General features: G+C 39.7%; 1 long non-coding RNA gene across 1 annotated transcript; it reads left to right on the forward strand.

The window, feature by feature from the left end:
• Positions 1 to 1,115: 1,115 nt before the first annotated feature.
• On the forward strand, positions 1,116 to 8,788 carry LOC136432529 (uncharacterized). The gene is made up of 3 exons (XR_010755537.1): positions 1,116 to 1,346; positions 4,540 to 4,710; positions 5,762 to 8,788. It is a non-coding gene; the product is annotated as an uncharacterized lncRNA (long non-coding RNA).
• The last annotated feature ends 560 nt before the right edge of the window (positions 8,789 to 9,348 follow it).

Raw genomic sequence — 9,348 nt, forward strand, 5'->3', positions numbered from 1 at the left:
TTGTAGTTGATGGCGGTTGGTCAAACTGGGGTCCATGGCGTGACTGCAGCGTGACGTGTGGACGTGGTATAAAGTATCGGGACAGAATCTGCACCAATCCTGAACCAGCTGACGGTGGGGCGGACTGTGTTGGACAAGCTGAGCAGACACGCCCATGCAATGCGGCGGTGCCCTGTCCAGGTAAGTCTTAGTTGTATCGTTGCGCCTCTATCTCCAACGCATCCTCCTTTAAAGGCATTCTCAACTCCATTGGAGAGTGTTATTTTCTGAAATACTACATCTTTATGTAAACAAAATCAACCAAATTAATTTCAGATAGACAAATAGATGAACCATTTATAATCCAAATATTGAGTAATGCCCCTTAAATCAAAGTCATGGAGTGTGATGCATGATGTGTATGATGCCTGAAGTACTAGACTGGCTCAGGAGACACATTTACATGAATGTACACAGTGCAATACGGGGGTGTCCTGTGAAAGTAAGTTTGGGTAATATTGTTGTATATGTATCACCAGTGCATTCTCCTTTTAGGAAAACAATCCCCAACTTCATTCATTGCCTTCGCCAAGAAGGTTTTGGTCAGCGTTTGTGTGTGTGTGTGTGTGTGTGTGTGTGTTTGTGTGTCTGTCCGTCAGTGAACACTATAACTCGAGATCGCCTGGATGGATTGTCTTCATATTTGGTATGTACGTAGGTCTTGATGAGACCTCGAAATAATTGTAGGGGGGCAGACGTTAAAAAACGCGGCCACTCCTAGCCCCCTGACCGAAACATCTTCTGGAAGAATATCTTCTATTGGTCACCGGTCCGTGATTGGCGGGGACCAACTGCACGCCCCTCCCCCGCACGGTAGTACGCCCATGGTGTATGAAGAAGGCATCATTTCCGTGTCAAAATTTCGTATTGAAATGGGTACCCTAAATAAAGGTAAAAACGTCTACGGTGCTGCAAAAAGCGACGTTTAATATTCGTCGCTTAATATGAACGATGCCCATACGACCCTTTACCTCAAACCATGTCCTCCTGTCCCAAACTTGGTTATACCCCCACTTGAAAATCAAGACAGCATGTATTAATGAATCTCTTTTTTTAATTCCATCAACCAGGAAATTGCCAGGTGGGAAATGGGGCATCCTACAGAGGAACAGTCTCTGTGACCCAAACAGGGAAGACGTGTCAGCGCTGGGACAGTCAGACACCTCATGGACACGGCAGGACACCTGCTAATCACCCATCATCCGGACTGAGGCAGAACTACTGCCGGAATCCGGACGGCGAACCCGGAGTTTGGTGCTACACCACGGATCCCCACACTAGATGGGATTATTGTGACATACACTGTGGTAACGTCTGATTATTATGTTTAGCCATAAGTATGGCTAAACATATTGTTTTCTCTCATGTTTCTTCTTCTTCTTCTTCTTCTTCTCCTCCTGTCAAATCTTCAAATCGATTCATCTCTGTCATTTTTTGACCAAATGACCTGAAATTTGGTACAGAGGTAATGTAGGCAAAAACCAATGTGGGTTCTTTTCCTTTTTTTGATATTGACCTTGAAAGTGATTTTATTGAGGTTTTTAGGCTATTTTTAGCATATCTTGGCCTCCTGCGCCCTGGTATTTCAACCGAATGACCTGAAATTTGCTGTATATGTGGCTTGAACAAATATTTAAAGGACTACATTCCCATTTTTGGCATACATATATTCAAAACGATTTATTTTGGGCTTTCTTGACAATATTTGCCACTTCTGTCACTTTCAATACTACATATGACCTACAGGTCATTGACCCCTAGTGCCTTGCACCTGGCCAAGCTGGAAGTTTGCTTACGAGGAGGAAAGACCGGACATAAACATTTAACGTGATTATCGGGAAAACACCATGTTCCCTTAAACTCAGTGGTTAAATTGCAGTTTAGGAAATTTTATAACAGAAAACAAGTTAAATCAATGATTTTGTGAATGTTTATTCTAGCATTAGTTATTCCAGATATTTTCAAACGGGCTACATTCAGCAATGGTAGACGGATTCGGGGCATGCCGCGCAAAACACATGGTCTCACTGGGGACAGGCGTTTTGGTCCCGCACGTTGTCGCAGCGGTGCGTCGCCGCTACGCGATCGAAAGCACGCCGCTGTCTGTCTCGGACCAACACGCGTCTCCCGTGATGTGTAGCGTCCACCACCAGGCCTTCCTACATGTCCTACGTACGGGCGTATGGATCGTAGAATTCGGCAAAAAAGGAATGATTAGGCCAGTAGAGTCAGTCCCCGGTAAGGTCAATGATTCGCCCCTTTGCGCTAGCTTGTAACGTTAAATGAATGTACCCTCTGGTGGCCAAACTTCACTGACAAACTTTCTCCCTATTATCATCATGAGCTTGCGTTAGTCTGGTACTAGTGACTATTATGTGCCGGGAATGTTCATCTATCGCACGCCTTGGAAGGAAGTTCAACCATGATAAATGGTCGGCCGTTGCGAAAATTTGGAATCCCATGCTGTTGATTTTCGTGATTGAATCTGTAAGAAAATATATTTTCATGTCGTTCATGTTTTTGGGACGGACGCCGGGACGGGGTGAATTTTTTCTATCATTTTCGTCCCGTTAGTAATGCAAATCGAATCGTGTTGCACAAGAGGCAAAACACTAAAAACGTGGGTATTGTGGAGTGTTTTGGAGCGGGAAAATGCCGGATATTAGCGGTGCCGAACAGTGTACATCGTCGCGCGCGGGTGACGCTCCGTCAAAACAAATCCGCTGGTGGTCTAGCGCGGCCACCGAAAATAGGCAGAAACACACAGGAGGACTTAGCACCTTCGTTTATGAGGGCAATTGTGAAAATCTTTTGTTACAAATTGTTCGAACATTGAAACATTTGGATAGATGGTTTGAAACTGTTCTAAATAAAGAGATTTTTGTGTAGTTACGTTCGAAATGTTTCCAACGTATGTGAAATAAGTTCAAACATGTTATAAGTTTCAATTCTAATTGTTTGAACACTTAAGAACTATTGTGACTTAGACATTCTTTTAATCAAAATAGTTCAAACATATTACAAGTATTATATTAAAACCCTCTCGGTGACTTTGAATTGACTCAAATATGTTGTTTTTGGTCATTTCCTTCGTCTCCTGTCAAATCTTCATATGTATACTATGGAAAACTTCATTCTTCCCTGGGGTTGATCTTTTTTAATTCAATTTTGAACTGGGTTGATTATGCGCAAGAGTGTAATTTTCAGCGGATATTTTTCGACTGGTTTACATGGAAATGGCACGGAATATCCCATTCATGCAAGGGGAGGATTCTTTAATTATTTCTTTCAATTTTGAGCTGGAATGATTATGAAAAAGTCCATTTTTTAGCAGAAGTGTATTTGTTAATCAATTAGTGGATATGGTTGTGGACTGGTCCATATTGTGTTGAGGTGCTACTGGAAGACTCAATTTTGGACTGGGGTGATTCATTTTTTTAGTGCAAGTATTTTAGAATGGTCCATTGTTATTTTGGGAGAGTCCATTTTTTGCATGGCGAGGAGTATGGCTAAACATGCTGTATTTGCTCGCAAATGTTGCCTTTCTAGTGTAACCTTACTTCTGTGTTATGATCTAATTTCATCTGTGTCTGCCATTATATCTGCTCCTCGACATTTCAATGTTTTCAGACACAAAAATATGCAAATGAGGTCCTTATATGCATGATTTATTTCAACGATGTTCACATTCACATTACTTCACGCTACCCAAAACATAATCTTCTTGGCGAAGATAATAAATCAATCAAAAACCTTTGAAGACTAGTTAACGATACCTTGAATTCTAAGTGGGATATAATAATGTTTGGACGTTGGGATACATATTTAGTTCAATGTTGCTCTACTATGCTATGAGATATTGTAGGAAATCTTAGAACTTTATTGTTGCGACATCTTCAACACCCCAATCACAACCTCGCACTAGTATACATATACGAGCAGTCGACGTCCATTTAAGAAACAGTAAGTAAGTGGCGAGAATTCGAAAAACAAGGTTGAACTGTGATCAGAGCTGTGTGGGTCGAGTTCTTCATGCAATGAATCGGCATAAAATATTCAAAGACATTGTCAAAATCTTTCATGAACATTCCCTTCTTATTTCAACAAAAAAGAAGTGGGTATCTGACTTTCAGCAGAGCGAGTTGGCCCGCACACCTCAGGTCGCAGCTCAATTGTCCATGTTTTATCCTTCTACCTCACTTAACGTTACTGGGCGTCGCCTGCAAAGTAAGGATCACAATGGTTTGAATTTTGGTAGACATTCATAAAAGACTTTGTACTTTAAAAGTATTCCCCGAAATGTGAGTTGTGCACCTTATGTCTGGGTGAGGCCGACGACTTATTGATCACCCCTGGTATACAGTAGACGTATTTACGTTTACTTTAAGGTATATTTTTCAACGCAAATTCTGTCGCGGATCGTAAATGGTGCCACAGTGTGTCAGGATGCTCTTTAATCTGGACACTTCGCTTATCTCACTGCACTATCGTTCACTACAGCGCCGAAGTCTCGCAAGGGGTGGACTGAGTACAACAACCACTACTACAAGTTGATGACGGACAAAGTCAACTGGGATACAGCGAACGCAAGATGTAAACGACTGGGTGCAGATCTTGTTTCTATCCAGACAGCATCGGAACGCAATTTCCTGAAAACCATCATTATCAATGGTAACATACAGCTAGCTATTTTTCAAATCACGATTACAAATTATATTATTGTCTTCAGGTCTCCTAGGTGGAAAGGTATCTTAAGTTTGACCTAGCAAGCCTATTTGATTGTCAAAGAAACAGACTTCGAATTCTTACTAATTTTACCTTTATCGTTACCTAGTCCCATCCTCATGCCTGAGGGTCGGGGACTATGGTAGCGTCCACTACCAGCCTCCTCCACTTCCTCCTGTCTCTGCCTCAGTGGGTGCACTCCGCTAGTGGGAGTCCTGTCCAGTCACGGATGTCGTCCCCCCACCTCCTTCTTGGCCTCCCACGGCTACTAATATGTATATCTAATGTTGACATTACATGACGGCGATGTACACAGGATGCCATGGTAACACTCCACGGTCTAGTATTCACATGATGCACATAGCCATGAATTTTACATCCTACTTCAACTGTGAATTAGGTACCAACCTGGAGACGGAAACACGAAAGCTGACGGGTATTGACAAAGGATATAACATCGTTTTGCACAGACCCACATATGAATGCTCATTCATTCACACAACAAGCACACACACATTTATAAACACATGCACACTCACATGTCGACACACATGTACACATATATAGGTATTCAAACACACACACACACATACACACACATATGATGATGTTCGTCCATCGTAATGTAGATGAAGTCTTTGACTGCAGTCACCCTAATATACACACATATAGATATACACATCTACACACAAACTCTCACGCATACAAACTCTCACGCATACAAACACACACGGACACACACACACACACACAAATCAACAAGATTGTGTTTGACAACTAAACCTAATCTTATCTCATTGCTAGAAAAGGCAAAAGTCTGTTGTCATTAATCATATAATCATACGCGTCTTAAAAGGCTGTTAACTTAATTCACTTCTAGACTAGCTTAAGTGCCACTGAAGTCGTCAGGAAGCTATGTCAATACGTATTGTCGTATCGTCATGATCACAACAATACATTCCTGATTTGTTAAGAAGAAATTCTCTTTAAACCGCAGCTCCTAAAGGTGACCCGCCCCTTGTCTGGATCGGGTTACATCGTGTCGGAGCAGAGTGGAAGTGGACGGATGGTTCAGACTATCACTACTACAAGAGGTGGGCTCCGACTGAACCCGACTACAAGGGTACAGGGAAGATATGTGTCGGCGCGTTCATAGTGGTATGTGTTTTTATTCTCTTTTTTCTTCATGGGGGAGGGGGGTCGGTTTCCACCATTTTTCATCCTAATTTCTCCACGTTTACAGACGAAAAGAAAACTACTCTCCTCTTAACATTACAAAATCCACACATTAAAGAAAAAGTGGGGTCATTCGTTTTCTACTGTCTCGGAAAAAGAAGCCGAACCCAATAAGTTAGAAATTAGTGTCAGTAGTTAAGACTAGAGTAGTCATATGTTATATTGTTCATCCCGTCGCCTTCGTGTTACATGTACATGTACTTTCAATTAGCCTACGGGCAGGAATTTGCAATAAACTTTCTATCATTTTCTCGGGACTTACCCCGAGAATATCATATTTGTCTGGTCGAGCGGAACACCATATGCATGTATATACATGGCAGCATCATGATAAAGATTTCCAACCTCACAAAACATTAATTGCAGCGTGCGAGTATATTCTTTGTAGAGGAAAAAATAGTTGTCTTCGCTGGTATCACAACTTGCACATATTTCTGTTTAAAAATGAGTAATAATTTAGAGCACACGAGGGAGCGGAATTTCTTCAGTTATGCCAATGTGACAATTGTCCATCTGACTTTATCGAAATCAAAGCTACGATTTATGTAAGCCCTTCTACGGGTAAATGATTCATACCATTGAAGAACTAAACACAGACAGATACGTGACAGTGTTTAACGTGTACGTTTGGTATTTGTAATTGTTTTCAAACAGAAGGTCAAACATGGCTGGTTACAGGGGTCCAAAAATAAAATCGCAGAGTGGAATGACGTGTCATGCAAAGAGAACTACCCCTATGTCTGCAAGAGTCCGAAAGGATAATGACTGGATTCAACGTTGTATCAAAGAAGGTAAAAGTAGTACATACTAAATCAAAAGAATGTTGGGCTTTTATTTAATCGTAGAGTCTTCAATATAAGTCAAAAACGGTAGCAAAGACTACGCTTGACCACAAGAGTAAAAAAGAACAATGATTGGATTCAACGTTGTATCAAAGAAGATAAAAGTAGTACATGCTAAAAAGAATGTTGGGCTTTTATTTATCGTAGTCTTCAATATATGTCACAAACGGTAGCGAAGAGTACGCTTGACCACAAGAGTCAAAAAGAACAATGATTGGATTCAACGTTGTATCAAAGAAGGTAAAAGTAGTACATGCTAAATCAAAATTATTTTGGGCTTTATTTAATCATAGAGTCTTCAAAATAAGTCAAAGACGGTAGTCAAGACTACTGTAACTCCCCGCGCTTGAACGCAGGAGTCCAAAGAATAATGACTGGATTCAGCGTTGTATTGAAGGGGATTAAAAAGTCAGGCTGAATTTTTAATATATTGGGTTTTGATTTGTTGTAGTCGCCAGTACAAGTCATAGACGGTAGAAAAGACAACTATTAATCCCCATATTTAAAACAAAAAGTGTAGAGCTGCATAAGTTTGTCGCTTAGACTTTAAGAGGAAAGACAAAAGGTTGTAACATTTAGGATTTTGTGAAAGAATGGAGCGTGGGATTCTATTCTGTATGTGGTTAGGAAGTACTTAATATGACCAATGCAATGTTTCAAGAACAATTTTGTGTTTTCATCAGTTTGGATACTCTAGATTGTGAACACTTCTCATATCTGTATCATAGCATGAGTAGTTTCAAATCGTATTGTTTAGATCCAAGGCTTGGATCCAAGTACAGTAGGATTCAAATTGAAAAACACCGAATTCTTAGATGTTGGAAAAGTGTCACTTTTATCATTATAACAGTGCAGCAACGTCTTTGTGAATTTACGGCATAGAGAAATACTTAATATGCTTATGTGATGACATAAAATTTCATCTCACACGGATTTTAGAATCTGTGTTGATTACATAATAGTGTGTAAAATATTGCAAAACTATGTAGGAAGCAAAACTTTGATGACAGGTGACTACAAAAACCGAAATGTTTTTTAATCTTGAATTTATTTAAGAAGCGCATCATGCAGTTTCATTTTCTATGCGATGCTAAATTCTCCAGTGTTCATTCTAAGGTTAATTGCAAGCTAGAAATATTTCTTACAATAATCTCATTGTACTACAAGTATTCTACGCGTTATAATGTTCAGTTCTACTTACACTCTTTGTTCTGTAATTTTAGTCTGCGCAGCATGTGACCCAGTCTGTAAAGACTGACAGTAGTAGTAGTAGTCGTCGTAGTAGTCGTAGTAGTAGCAGCAGTAATAGAAGGAGTAGTGGTTGTAGTAGTAGTAGCATTAGCAATGTTCACACCCAAGCACAGCAAGAGTCAAATTTTAAAAACACTTACGTTGAACAGTTGGAAGTAGACAGCTTTCAAGTACAATTCATCAACGGTAGAAAAAGCAATTATTAATCTCCATCTTTGAAACAACAAGTGGAGAACTGCATAAGATTGTCGCTTAGACTTTAAGAGGAAAGACTAGCAAATGTAATCACGACAAAATTTTGTAAAATTTTGGATTTTGTGACAGAATGGAGCGTGGGATTCTATTCTGTATGTGGTTAAGGAAGTACTTAATTTGACCAAGGCAATGTTTCAAGAACAATTTTGTGTTTTCATCAGTTTGGATACGCTAGAATGTGAACACTTCTCATATGTGCATCCGAACATGAATAGTTTCACATTGTATTGTTTAGATCCAAGCCTTGGATCCAAGTACAGTAGGATTCAAATTGAAAAACGCCGAATTCTTAGATGTTGGAAAAGTGTCACTTTTATCATTATAACAGTGCAGCAACGTCTTTGTGAATTTACGGCATAGAGAAATCCTTAATATGCTTATGTGATAACATGAAATATTTCATCTCACACGGATTTCAGAATCTGTGTAGATTACATAATAGTGTGTAAAATATTGCAAAACTTTGTAGAAAGAAAAAATTTGATGACAGGTGACTACAAAAACCGAAATGTTTTTTTTTTCTTGAATCTAATTAAGAAGCACATCATGCAGTTTCATTTTCTATGCGATGCGGAATTCCCCAGTGTTCATTGTAAGGTTAATTGCAAGCTAGAAAATATTTCTTACAATAACCTCATTTTACTACAAGTATTCTACGCGTTATAATGTTCAGATCTACTTGCACTCTTTGTTCTGTAATTTTAGTCTGCGCAGCATGTGTCCCAGTCTGTATAGACTGACAGTAGTAGTAGTCGTCGTAGTAGTAGCAGCTGTAATAGAAGTAGTAGTGGTTGTAGCAGTAGTAGTAGTAGCAATGTTCATACCTAATTACATCAGATTTTTAAAACACTTACGTTGAACAGTTGGAAGGTGACAACTTCCAATATTTGTAGTACAGTAACTTATTATGAACTTTTGGTGGCACCCAGGACTGTTTTATAGATTTCTGTCATGGCGATTTGCAAAATAGTAGCTCAAGAGAGCTGATACATCTTAGAAC

This window comes from Branchiostoma lanceolatum, chromosome 4 (assembly GCF_035083965.1).
Source record: "Branchiostoma lanceolatum isolate klBraLanc5 chromosome 4, klBraLanc5.hap2, whole genome shotgun sequence".
Taxonomy (NCBI): domain Eukaryota; kingdom Metazoa; phylum Chordata; class Leptocardii; order Amphioxiformes; family Branchiostomatidae; genus Branchiostoma; species Branchiostoma lanceolatum.